The sequence below is a fragment of the Salvelinus fontinalis genome, chromosome 33 (genome assembly GCF_029448725.1).
Source record: "Salvelinus fontinalis isolate EN_2023a chromosome 33, ASM2944872v1, whole genome shotgun sequence".
Lineage (NCBI taxonomy): Eukaryota > Metazoa > Chordata > Actinopteri > Salmoniformes > Salmonidae > Salvelinus > Salvelinus fontinalis.
The window spans coordinates 34,111,929-34,126,260 of NC_074697.1; the positions used below are offsets into that span (position 1 = coordinate 34,111,929).

A 14,332-nucleotide genomic window follows, 5' to 3' on the forward strand; every position below is an offset into this window, starting at 1 on the left:
TGGCTTGTCCTACAGTACCTACCTGTCTGTCTACTGGTGGCTTGACCTACAGTACCTACCTGTCTGTCTACTGGTGGCTTGTCCTACAGTACCTACCTGTCTGTCTACTGGTGGCTTGACCTACTGTACCTACCTGTCTGTATACTGGTGGCTTGACCTACAGTACCTACCTGTCTGTCTACTGGTGGCTTGTCCTACAGTACCTACCTGTCTGTCTACTGGTGGCTTGACCTACAGTACCTACCTGTCTGTATACTGGTGGCTTGACCTACAGTACCTACCTGTCTGTCTACTGGTGGCTTGACCTACAGTACCTACCTGTCTGTCTGCTGGTGGCTTGACCTACAGTACCTACCTGTCTGTCTGCTGGTGGCTTGACCTACAGTACCTACCTGTCTGTCTACTGGTGGCTTGACCTACAGTACCTACCTGTCTGTCTACTGGTGGCTTGACCTACAGTACCTACCTGTCTGTCTACTGGTGGCTAAACCTACAGTACCTACCTGTCTGTCTACTGGTGGCTTGTCCTACAGTACCTACCTGTCTGTCTACTGGTGGCTTGTCCTACAGTACCTACCTGTCTGTCTACTGGTGGCTTGTCCAACAGTACCTACCTGTCTGTCTACTGGTGGCTTGTCCTACAGTACCTACCTGTCTGTCTACTGGTGGCTTGTCCTACAGTACCTACCTGTCTGTCAGCTGATGGCTTGTCCTACAGTACCTACCTGTCTGTCTACTGGTGGCTTGACCTACAGAACCTACCTGTCTGTCTACTGGTGGCTTGTCCTACAGTACCTACCTGTCTGTCTACTGGTGGCTTGTCCTACAGTACCTACCTGTCTGTCTACTGGTGGCTTGTCCTACAGTACCTACCTGTCTGTCTACTGGTGGCTTGTCCTACAGTACCTACCTGTCTGTCTACTGGTGGCTAGACCTACAGTACCTACCTGTCTGTCTACTGGAGGCTTGACCTACAGCACCTACCTGTCTGTCTACTGGTGGCTTGTCCTACTGTACCTACCTGTCTGTCTACTGGAGGCTTGACCTACAGTACCTACCTGTCTGTCTACTGGTGGCTTTTCCTACAGTACCTAACTGTCTGTCTACTGGTGGCTTGACCTACAGTACCTACCTGTCTGTCTACTGGTGGCTTGACCTACAGTACCTACCTGTCTGTCTGCTGGTGGCTTGACCTACAGTACCTACCTGTCTGTCTACTGGTGGCTTGACCTACAATACCTACCTGTCTGTCTACTGGTGGCTTGTCCTACAGTACCTACCTGTCTGTCTACTGGTGGCTTGACCTACAATACCTACCTGTCTGTCTACTGGTGGCTTGTCCTACAGGTTCTACCTGTCTGTCTACTGGTGGCTTGACATACAGTACCTACCTGTCTGTCTACTGGTGGCTTGACCTACAGTACCTACCTGTCTGTCTACTGGTGGCTTGTCCTACAGTATCTACTTGTCTGTCTACTGGTGGCTTGTCCTACAGTACCTACCTGTCTGTCTACTGGTGGCTTGACCTACAGTACCTACCTGTCTGTCTACTGGTGGCTTGACCGACAGTACCTACCTGTCTGTCTACTGGTGGCATGTCCTACACTACCTACCTGTCTGTCTACTGGTGGCTTGACCGACAGTACCTACCTGTCTGTCTACTGGTGGCTTGTCCTACAGTACCTACTTGTCTGTCTACTGGTGGCTTGACCTACTGTACCTACCTGTCTGTCTACTGGTGGCTTGACCTACAGTACCTACCTGTCTGTCTTCTGGTGGCTTGTCCTACAGTACCTACCTGTCTGTGTACTGGTGGCTTGACCTACAGTACCTACCTGTCTGTCTACTGGTGGCTTGTCCTACAGTACCTACCTGTCTGTCTACTGGTGGCTTGTCCTACAGTACCTACCTGTCTGTGTACCTACCTGGCTGTCTACTGGTGGCTTGTCCTACAGTACCTACCTGTCTGTGTACCTACCTGTCTGTCTACTGGTGGCTTGACGTACAGTACCTACCTGTCTGTCTACTGGTGGCTTGACGTACAGTACCTACCTGTCTGTCTACTGGTGGCTTGTCCTACAGTACCTACCTGTCTGTCTACTGGTGGCTTGTCCTACAGTACCTACCTGTCTGTCTACTGGTGGCTTGTCCTACAGTACCTACCTGTCTGTCTACTGGTGGCTTAACCTACAGTACCTACCTGTCTGTCTACTGGTGGCTTGACCTACAGTACCTACCTGTCTGTCTACTGGTGGCTTTTCCTACAGTACCTACCTGTCTGTCTACTGGTGGCTTGACCTACAGTACCTACCTATCTGTCTACTGGTGGCTTGTCCTACAGTACCTACCTGTCTGTCTACTGGTGGCTTGACCTACAGTACCTACCTGTCTGTCTACTGGTGGCTTGTCTTACAGTACCTACCTGTCTGTCTACTGGTGGCTTGACCTACTGTACCTACCTGTCTGTCTACTGGTGGCTTGACCTACAGTATCTACCTGTCTATCTACTGGTGGCTTTTCCTCATAATACCTACCTGTCTGTCTACTGGTGGCTTGACCTACAGTACCTACCTGTCTGTCTACTGGTGGCTTGACCTACAGTACCTACCTGTCTGTCTTCTGGTGGCTTGTCCTACTGTACCTACATGTCTGTCTACTGGTGGCTTGACCTACAGTACCTACCTGTCTGTCTACTGGTGGCTTGTCCTACAGTACCTACCTGTCTGTCTACTGGTGGCTTGTCCTACAGTACCTACCTGTCTGTGTACCTACCTGTCTGTCTACTGGTGGCTTGTCCTACAGTATCTACCTGTCTGTCTACTGGTGGCTTGTCCTACAGTACCTACCTGTCTGTCTACTGGTGGCTTGACCTACAGTACCTACCTGTCTGTCTACTGGTGGCTAGACCTACAGTACCTACCTGTCTGTCTACTGGTGGCTTGACCTACAGCACCTACCTGTCTGTCTACTGGTGGCTTGACATACAGTACCTACCTGTCTGTCTACTGGTGGCTTGACCTACAGTACCTACCTGTCTGTCTACTGGTGGCTTGTCCTACAGTATCTACCTGTCTGTCTACTGGTGGCTTGTCCTACAGTACCTACCTGTCTGTCTACTGGTGGCTTGACCTACAGTACCTACCTGTCTGTCTACTGGTGGCTTGACCGACAGTACCTACCTGTCTGTCTACTGGTGGCATGTCCTACAGTACCTACCTGTCTGTCTACTGGTGGCTTGACCGACAGTACCTACCTGTCTGTCTACTGGTGGCTTGTCCTACAGTACCTACTTGTCTGTCTACTGGTGGCTTGACCTACTGTACCTACCTGTCTGTCTACTGGTGGCTTGACCTACAGTACCTACCTGTCTGTCTTCTGGTGGCTTGTCCTACAGTACCTACCTGTCTGTGTACTGGTGGCTTGACCTACAGTACCTACCTGTCTGTCTACTGGTGGCTTGTCCTACAGTACCTACCTGTCTGTCTACTGGTGGCTTGTCCTACAGTACCTACCTGTCTGTGTACCTACCTGGCTGTCTACTGGTGGCTTGTCCTACAGTACCTACCTGTCTGTGTACCTACCTGTCTGTCTACTGGTGGCTTGACGTACAGTACCTACCTGTCTGTCTACTGGTGGCTTGACGTATAGTACCTACCTGTCTGTCTACTGGTGGCTTGTCCTACAGTACCTACCTGTCTGTCTACTGGTGGCTTGTCCTACAGTACCTACCTGTCTGTCTACTGGTGGCTTGTCCTACAGTACCTACCTGTCTGTCTACTGGTGGCTTAACCTACAGTACCTACCTGTCTGTCTACTGGTGGCTTGACCTACAGTACCTACCTGTCTGTCTACTGGTGGCTTTTCCTACAGTACCTACCTGTCTGTCTACTGGTGGCTTGACCTACAGTACCTACCTATCTGTCTACTGGTGGCTTGTCCTACAGTACCTACCTGTCTGTCTACTGGTGGCTTGACCTACAGTACCTACCTGTCTGTCTACTGGTGGCTTGTCTTACAGTACCTACCTGTCTGTCTACTGGTGGCTTGACCTACTGTACCTACCTGTCTGTCTACTGGTGGCTTGACCTACAGTATCTACCTGTCTATCTACTGGTGGCTTTTCCTCATAATACCTACCTGTCTGTCTACTGGTGGCTTGACCTACAGTACCTACCTGTCTGTCTACTGGTGGCTTGACCTACAGTACCTACCTGTCTGTCTTCTGGTGGCTTGTCCTACTGTACCTACATGTCTGTCTACTGGTGGCTTGACCTACAGTACCTACCTGTCTGTCTACTGGTGGCTTGTCCTACAGTACCTACCTGTCTGTCTACTGGTGGCTTGTCCTACAGTATCTACCTGTCTGTGTACCTACCTGTCTGTCTACTGGTGGCTTGTCCTACAGTATCTACCTGTCTGTCTACTGGTGGCTTGTCCTACAGTACCTACCTGTCTGTCTACTGGTGGCTTGACCTACAGTACCTACCTGTCTGTCTACTGGTGGCTAGACCTACAGTACCTACCTGTCTGTCTACTGGTGGCTTGACCTACAGCACCTACCTGTCTGTCTACTGGTGGCTTGACCTAGAGTGCCTACCTGTCTGTCTACTGGTGGCTTGACCTACAGTACCTACCTGTCTGTCTACTGGTGGCTTGACCTACAGTACCTACCTGTCTGTCTACTGGTGGCTTGACCTACTGTACCTACCTGTCTGTCTACTAGTGGCTTGTCCTACAGTACCTACCTGTCTGTCTACTGGTGGCTTGACCTACCGTACCTACCTGTCTGTCTACTGGTGGCTTTTCCTACAGTACCTACCTGTCTGTCTACTGGTGGCTTGACCTACAGTACCTACCTATCTGTCTACTGGTGGCTTTTCCTACAGTACCTACCTGTGTGTCTACTGGTGGCTTGTTCTACAGTACCTACCTGTCTGTCTACTGGTGGCTTGACCTACAGTACCTACCTGTCTGTCTACTGGTGGCTTGTCCTACAGTACCTACCTGTCTGTCTACTGGTGGCTTGTCCTACAGTACCTACCTGTCTGTGTACCTACCTGTCTGTCTACTGGTGGCTTGTCCTACAGTACCTACCTGTCTGTCTACTGGTGGCTTGACCTACAGTACCTACCTGTCTGTCTACTGGTTGCTTGTCCTACAGTACCTACCTGTCTGTCTACTGGTGGCTTGTCCTACAGTACCTACCTGTCTGTGTACCTACCTGTCTGTCTACTGGTGGCTTGTCCTACAGTACCTACCTGTCTGTTTACCTACCTGTCTGTCTACTGGTGGCTTGTCCTACAGTACCTACCTGTCTGTGTACCTACCTGTCTGTCTACTGGTGGCTTGACGTACAGTACCTACCTGTCTGTCTACTGGTGGATTGACCTAGAGTACCTACCTGTCTGTCTACTGGTGGCTTGACCTACAGTACCTACCTGTCTGTCTACTGGTGGCTTGACCTACTGTACCTACCTGTCTGTCTACTAGTGGCTTGTCCTACAGTACCTACCTGTCTGTCTACTGGTGGCTTGACCTACCGTACCTACCTGTCTGTCTACTGGTGGCTTTTCCTACAGTACCTACCTGTCTGTCTACTGGTGGCTTGACCTACAGTACCTACCTATCTGTCTACTGGTGGCTTTTCCTACAGTACCTACCTGTGTGTCTACTGGTGGCTTGTTCTACAGTACCTACCTGTCTGTCTACTGGTGGCTTGACCTACAGTACCTACCTGTCTGTCTACTGGTGGCTTGACCTACAGTATCTACCTGTCTATCTACTGGTGGCTTTTCCTCATAATACCTACCTGTCTGTCTACTGGTGGCTTGACCTACAGTACCTACCTGTCTGTCTACTGGTGGCTTGACCTACAGTACCTACCTGTCTGTCTTCTGGTGGCTTGTCCTACTGTACCTACATGTCTGTCTACTGGTGGCTTGACCTACAGTACCTACCTGTCTGTCTACTGGTGGCTTGTCCTACAGTACCTACCTGTCTGTCTACTGGTTGCTTGTCCTACAGTACCTACCTGTCTGTGTACCTACCTGTCTGTCTACTGGTGGCTTGTCCTACAGTATCTACCTGTCTGTCTACTGGTGGCTTGACCTACAGTACCTACCTGTCTGTCTACTGGTGGCTAGACCTACAGTACCTACCTGTCTGTCTACTGGTGGCTTGACCTACAGCACCTACCTGTCTGTCTACTGGTGGCTTGACCTAGAGTACCTACCTGTCTGTCTACTGGTGGCTTGACCTACAGTACCTACCTGTCTGTCTACTGGTGTATTTGACCTACAGTACCTACCTGTCTGTCTACTGGTGGCTTGACCTACTGTACCTACCTGTCTGTCTACTAGTGGCTTGTCCTACAGTACCTACCTGTCTGTCTACTGGTGGCTTGACCTACCGTACCTACCTGTCTGTCTACTGGTGGCTTTTCCTACAGTACCTACCTGTCTGTCTACTGGTGGCTTGACCTACAGTACCTACCTATCTGTCTACTGGTGGCTTTTCCTACAGTACCTACCTGTGTGTCTACTGGTGGCTTGTTCTACAGTACCTACCTGTCTGTCTACTGGTGGCTTGACCTACAGTACCTACCTGTCTGTCTACTGGTGGCTTGTCCTACAGTACCTACCTGTCTGTCTACTGGTGGCTTGTCCTACAGTACCTACCTGTCTGTGTACCTACCTGTCTGTCTACTGGTGGCTTGTCCTACAGTACCTACCTGTCTGTCTACTGGTGGCTTGACCTACAGTACCTACCTGTCTGTCTACTGGTGGCTTGTCCTACAGTACCTACCTGTCTGTCTACTGGTGGCTTGTCCTACAGTACCTACCTGTCTGTGTACCTACCTGTCTGTCTACTGGTGGCTTGTCCTACAGTACCTACCTGTCTGTGTACCTACCTGTCTGTCTACTGGTGGCTTGTCCTACAGTACCTACCTGTCTGTGTACCTACCTGTCTGTCTACTGGTGGCTTGACGTACAGTACCTACCTGTCTGTCTACTGGTGGATTGACCTAGAGTACCTACCTGTCTGTCTACTGGTGGCTTGACCTACAGTACCTACCTGTCTGTCTACTGGTGGCTTGACCTACAGTACCTACCTGTCTGTCTACTGGTGGCTTGACCTACTGTACCTACCTGTCTGTCTACTAGTGGCTTGTCCTACAGTACCTACCTGTCTGTCTACTGGTGGCTTGACCTACCGTACCTACCTGTCTGTCTACTGGTGGCTTTTCCTACAGTACCTACCTGTCTGTCTACTGGTGGCTTGACCTACAGTACCTACCTATCTGTCTACTGGTGGCTTTTCCTACAGTACCTACCTGTGTGTCTACTGGTGGCTTGTTCTACAGTACCTACCTGTCTGTCTACTGGTGGCTTGACCTACAGTACCTACCTGTCTGTCTACTGGTGGCTTGTCCTACAGTACCTACCTGTCTGTCTACTGGTGGCTTGTCCTACAGTACCTACCTGTCTGTGTACCTACCTGTCTGTCTACTGGTGGCTTGTCCTACAGTACCTACCTGTCTGTCTACTGGTGGCTTGACCTACAGTACCTACCTGTCTGTCTACTGGTGGCTTGTCCTACAGTACCTACCTGTCTGTCTACTGGTGGCTTGTCCTACAGTACCTACCTGTCTGTGTACCTACCTGTCTGTCTACTGGTGGCTTGTCCTACAGTACCTACCTGTCTGTGTACCTACCTGTCTGTCTACTGGTGGCTTGTCCTACAGTACCTACCTGTCTGTGTACCTACCTGTCTGTCTACTGGTGGCTTGACGTAGAGTACCTACCTGTCTGTCTACTGGTGGCTTGACGTACAGTACCTACCTGTCTGTCTACTGGTGGCTTATCCTACAGTACCTACCTGTCTGTCTACTGGTGGCTTGTCCTACAGTACCTACCTATCTGTCTACTGGTGGCTTGTCCTACAGTACCTATCTATCTGTCTACTGGTGGCTTGACCTACACTACCTACCTGTCTGTCTACTGGTGGCTTGTCCTACAGTACCTACCTGTCTGTCTACTGGTGGCTTGACCTACAGTACCTACCTATCTGTCTACTGGTGGCTTGTCCTACAGTACCTACCTGTCTGTCTACTGGTAGCTTGACCTACAGTACCTACCTGTCTGTCTACTGGTGGCTAGACCTACAGTACCTACCTGTCTGTCTACTGGTGGCTTGACCTACAGCACCTACCTGTCTGTCTACTGGTGGCTTGACCTAGAGTACCTACCTGTCTGTCTACTGGTGGCTTGACCTACAGTACCTACCTGTCTGTCTACTGGTGGCTTGACCTACAGTACCTACCTGTCTGTCTACTGGTGGCTTGACCTACTGTACCTACCTGTCTGTCTACTAGTGGCTTGTCCTACAGTACCTACCTGTCTGTCTACTGGTGGCTTGACCTACAGTACCTAACTGTCTGTCTACTGGTGGCTTTTCCTACAGTACCTACCTGTCTGTCTACTGGTGGCTTGACCTACAGTACCTACCTATCTGTCTACTGGTGGCTTTTCCTACAGTACCTACCTGTGTGTCTACTGGTGGCTTGTCCTACAGTACCTACCTGTCTGTCTACTGGTGGCTTGACCTACAGTACCTACCTGTCTGTCTACTGGTGGCTTGTCCTACAGTACCTACCTGTCTGTCTACTGGTGGCTTGTCCTACAGTACCTACCTGTCTGTGTACCTACCTGTCTGTCTACTGGTGGCTTTTCCTACAGTACCTACCTGTCTGTCTACTGGTGGCTTGTCCTACAGTACCTACCTGTCTGTCTACTGGTGGCTTGTCCTACAGTACCTACCTGTCTGTGTACCTACCTGTCTGTCTACTGGTGGCTTGTCCTACAGTACCTACCTGTCTGTTTACCTACCTGTCTGTCTACTGGTGGCTTGTCCTACAGTACCTACCTGTCTGTGTACCTACCTGTCTGTCTACTGGTGGCTTGACGTACAGTACCTACCTGTCTGTCTACTGGTGGCTTGACGTACAGTACCTACCTGTCTGTCTACTGGTGGCTTGTCCTACAGTACCTACCTGTCTGTCTACTGGTGGCTTGTCCTACAGTACCTACCTGTCTGTCTACTGGTGGCTTGTCCTACAGTACCTACCTGTCTGTCTACTGGTGGCTTGACCTACAGTACCTACCTGTCTGTCTACTGGTGGCTTGACCTACAGTACCTACCTGTCTGTCTACTGGTGGCTTGTCCTACTGTACCTACCTGTCTGTCTACTGGTGGCTTGACCTACAGTACCTACCTGTCTGTCTACTGGTGGCTTGACCTACAGTACCTACCTGTCTGTCTACTGGTGGCTTGTCCTACAGTACCTACCTGTCTTTCTACTGGTGGCTTGACCTACAGTACCTACCTGTCTGTCTACTGGTGGCTTGTCTTACAGTACCTACCTGTCTGTCTACTGGTGGCTTGACCTACTGTACCTACCTGTCTGTCTACTGGTGGCTTGACCTACAGTATCTACCTGTCTATCTACTGGTGGCTTTTCCTCATAATACCTACCTGTCTGTCTACTGGTGGCTTGTCCTACTGTACCTACATGTCTGTCTACTGGTGGCTTGACCTACAGTACCTACCTGTCTGTCTTCTGGTGGCTTGTCCTACTGTACCCACATGTCTGTCTACTGGTGGCTTGACCTACAGTACCTACCTGTTTGTCTACTGGTGGCTTGTCCTACAGTACCTACCTGTCTGTCTACTGGTGGCTTGTCCTACAGTACCTACCTGTCTGTGTACCTACCTGTCTGTCTACTGGTGGCTTGTCCTACAGTATCTACCTGTCTGTCTACTGGTGGCTTGTCCTACAGTACCTACCTGTCTTTCTACTGGTGGCTTGACCTAGAGTACCTACCTGTCTGTCTACTGGTGGCTTGACCTACAGTACTTACATGTCTGTCTACTGGAGGCTTGACCTACAGTACCTACCTGTCTGTCTACTGGTGGCTCGACCTACAGTACCTACCTGTCTGTCTTCTGGTGGCTTGACCTACAGTACCTACCTATCTGTCTACTGGTGGCTTGTCCTACAGTACCTACCTGTCTGTCTACTGGTGGCTTGACCTACAGTACTTACATGTCTGTCTACTGGAGGCTTGACCTACAGTACCTACCTGTCTGTCTACTGGTGGCTCGACCTACAGTACCTACCTGTCTGTCTTCTGGTGGCTTGACCTACAGTACCTACCTATCTGTCTACTGGTGGCTTGTCCTACAGTACCTACCTGTCTGTCTACTGGTGGCTTGACCTACAGTACCTACCTGTCTGTCTACTGGTGGCTTGACCTACTGTACCTACCTGTCTGTCTACTAGTGGCTTGTCCTACAGTACCTACCTGTCTGTCTACTGGTGGCTTGACCTACCGTACCTACCTGTCTGTCTACTGGTGGCTTTTCCTACAGTACCTACCTGTCTGTCTACTGGTGGCTTGACCTACAGTACCTACCTATCTGTCTACTGGTGGCTTTTCCTACAGTACCTACCTGTGTGTCTACTGGTGGCTTGTTCTACAGTACCTACCTGTCTGTCTACTGGTGGCTTGACCTACAGTACCTACCTGTCTGTCTACTGGTGGCTTGTCCTACAGTACCTACCTGTCTGTCTACTGGTGGCTTGTCCTACAGTACCTACCTGTCTGTGTACCTACCTGTCTGTCTACTGGTGGCTTGTCCTACAGTACCTACCTGTCTGTCTACTGGTGGCTTGACCTACAGTACCTACCTGTCTGTCTACTGGTGCCTTGTCCTACAGTACCTACCTGTCTGTCTACTGGTGGCTTGTCCTACAGTACCTACCTGTCTGTGTACCTACCTGTCTGTCTACTGGTGGCTTGTCCTACAGTACCTACCTGTCTGTGTACCTACCTGTCTGTCTACTGGTGGCTTGTCCTACAGTACCTACCTGTCTGTGTACCTACCTGTCTGTCTACTGGTGGCTTGACGTAGAGTACCTACCTGTCTGTCTACTGGTGGCTTGACGTACAGTACCTACCTGTCTGTCTACTGGTGGCTTATCCTACAGTACCTACCTGTCTGTCTACTGGTGGCTTGTCCTACAGTACCTACCTATCTGTCTACTGGTGGCTTGTCCTACAGTACCTACCTATCTGTCTACTGGTGGCTTGACCTACACTACCTACCTGTCTGTCTACTGGTGGCTTGACCTACAGTACCTACCTGTCTGTCTACTGGTGGCTTGACCTACAGTACCTACCTATCTGTCTACTGGTGGCTTGTCCTACAGTACCTACCTGTCTGTCTACTGGTAGCTTGACCTACAGTACCTACCTGTCTGTCTACTGGTGGCTAGACCTACAGTACCTACCTGTCTGTCTACTGGTGGCTTGACCTACAGCACCTACCTGTCTGTCTACTGGTGGCTTGACCTAGAGTACCTACCTGTCTGTCTACTGGTGGCTTGACCTACAGTACCTACCTGTCTGTCTACTGGTGGCTTGACCTACAGTACCTACCTGTCTGTCTACTGGTGGCTTGACCTACTGTACCTACCTGTCTGTCTACTAGTGGCTTGTCCTACAGTACCTACCTGTCTGTCTACTGGTGGCTTGACCTACAGTACCTAACTGTCTGTCTACTGGTGGCTTTTCCTACAGTACCTACCTGTCTGTCTACTGGTGGCTTGACCTACAGTACCTACCTATCTGTCTACTGGTGGCTTTTCCTACAGTACCTACCTGTGTGTCTACTGGTGGCTTGTCCTACAGTACCTACCTGTCTGTCTACTGGTGGCTTGACCTACAGTACCTACCTGTCTGTCTACTGGTGGCTTGTCCTACAGTACCTACCTGTCTGTCTACTGGTGGCTTGTCCTACAGTACCTACCTGTCTGTGTACCTACCTGTCTGTCTACTGGTGGCTTTTCCTACAGTACCTACCTGTCTGTCTACTGGTGGCTTGTCCTACAGTACCTACCTGTCTGTCTACTGGTGGCTTGTCCTACAGTACCTACCTGTCTGTGTACCCACCTGTCTGTCTACTGGTGGCTTGTCCTACAGTACCTACCTGTCTGTTTACCTACCTGTCTGTCTACTGGTGGCTTGTCCTACAGTACCTACCTGTCTGTGTACCTACCTGTCTGTCTACTGGTGGCTTGACGTACAGTACCTACCTGTCTGTCTACTGGTGGCTTGACGTACAGTACCTACCTGTCTGTCTACTGGTGGCTTGTCCTACAGTACCTACCTGTCTGTCTACTGGTGGCTTGTCCTACAGTACCTACCTGTCTGTCTACTGGTGGCTTGTCCTACAGTACCTACCTGTCTGTCTACTGGTGGCTTGACCTACAGTACCTACCTGTCTGTCTACTGGTGGCTTGACCTACAGTACCTACCTGTCTGTCTACTGGTGGCTTGTCCTACTGTACCTACCTGTCTGTCTACTGGTGGCTTGACCTACAGTACCTACCTGTCTGTCTACTGGTGGCTTGACCTACAGTACCTACCTGTCTGTCTACTGGTGGCTTGTCCTACAGTACCTACCTGTCTTTCTACTGGTGGCTTGACCTACAGTACCTACCTGTCTGTCTACTGGTGGCTTGTCTTACAGTACCTACCTGTCTGTCTACTGGTGGCTTGACCTACTGTACCTACCTGTCTGTCTACTGGTGGCTTGACCTACAGTATCTACCTGTCTATCTACTGGTGGCTTTTCCTCATAATACCTACCTGTCTGTCTACTGGTGGCTTGTCCTACTGTACCTACATGTCTGTCTACTGGTGGCTTGACCTACAGTACCTACCTGTCTGTCTTCTGGTGGCTTGTCCTACTGTACCCACATGTCTGTCTACTGGTGGCTTGACCTACAGTACCTACCTGTTTGTCTACTGGTGGCTTGTCCTACAGTACCTACCTGTCTGTCTACTGGTGGCTTGTCCTACAGTACCTACCTGTCTGTGTACCTACCTGTCTGTCTACTGGTGGCTTGTCCTACAGTATCTACCTGTCTGTCTACTGGTGGCTTGTCCTACAGTACCTACCTGTCTTTCTACTGGTGGCTTGACCTAGAGTACCTACCTGTCTGTCTACTGGTGGCTTGACCTACAGTACTTACATGTCTGTCTACTGGAGGCTTGACCTACAGTACCTACCTGTCTGTCTACTGGTGGCTCGACCTACAGTACCTACCTGTCTGTCTTCTGGTGGCTTGACCTACAGTACCTACCTATCTGTCTACTGGTGGCTTGTCCTACAGTACCTACCTGTCTGTCTACTGGTGGCTTGACCTACAGTACCTACCTGTCTGTCTACTGGTGGCTTGTGCTACAGTACCTACCTGTCTGTCTACTGGTGGCTTGACCTACAGTACCTACCTGTCTGTCTACTGGTGGTTTGTCCTACAGTACCTACCTGTCTGTCTACTGGTGGCTTGACCTACAGTACCTACCTGTCTATCTACTGGTGGCTTGTCTTACAGTACCTACCTGTCTGTCTACTGGTGGCTTGACCTACAGTACCTACCTGTCTGTCTATTGGTGGCTTGACCTACAGTATCTACCTGTCTGTCTACTGGTGGCTTTTCCTACAGTACCTACCTGTCTGTCTACTGGTGGCTTGACCTACAGTACCTACCTATCTGTCTACTGGTGGCTTGTCCTACAGTACCTACCTGTCTGTCTACTGGTGGCTTGACCTACAGTACCTACCTGTCTGTCTACTGGTGGCTAGACCTACAGTACCTACCTGTCTGTCTACTGGTGGCTTGACCTACAGCACCTACCTGTCTGTCTACTGGTGGCTTGACCTAGAGTACATACCTGTCTGTCTACTGGTGGCTTGACCTACAGTACCTACCTGTCTGTCTACTGGTGGCTTGACCTACAGTACCTACCTGTCTGTCTACTGGTGGCTTGTCCTACTGTACCTACCTGTCTGTCTACTGGTGGCTTGACCTACAGTACCTACCTGTCTGTCTACTGGTGGCTTGTCCTACAGTACCTACCTGTCTGTCTACTGGTGGCTTGTCCTACTGTACCTACCTGTCTGTCTACTGGTGGCTTGACCTACAGTACCTACCTGTCTGTCTACTGGTGGCTTGACCTACAGTACCTACCTGTCTGTCTACTGGTGGCTTGACCTACAGTACCTACCTGTCTGTCTACTGGTGGCTTGACCTACAGTACCTACCTGTCTGTCTACTGGAGGCTTGACCTACAGTACCTACCTATCTGTCTACTGGTGGCTTTTCCTACAGTACCTACCTACCTGTCTGTCTACTGGTGGCTTGACCTACAGTACCTACCTGTCTGTCTACTGATGGCTTGTCCTACAGTACCTACCTGTCTGT

The 14,332-nt window shown here is 50.5% G+C and overlaps 1 protein-coding gene and 1 long non-coding RNA gene across 2 annotated transcripts in view; both read right to left on the reverse strand.

Annotated features, from left to right (window-relative positions):
- The window catches only part of LOC129832090 (complement C4-like), a 39,253-nt gene that overhangs the window by 10,827 nt on the left and 14,094 nt on the right, over positions 1–14,332 (reverse strand). The window lies entirely within an intron of this gene.
- Positions 4,418–14,293, reverse strand: LOC129832091 (uncharacterized). Its single transcript, XR_008755868.1, has 9 exons — positions 13,544–14,293; positions 11,304–12,951; positions 10,250–10,811; positions 8,245–9,752; positions 7,986–8,096; positions 7,219–7,763; positions 6,295–6,959; positions 4,622–5,981; positions 4,418–4,436 (listed from the first exon to the last, which is right to left on the reverse strand). It is a non-coding gene; the product is annotated as an uncharacterized LOC129832091 (long non-coding RNA).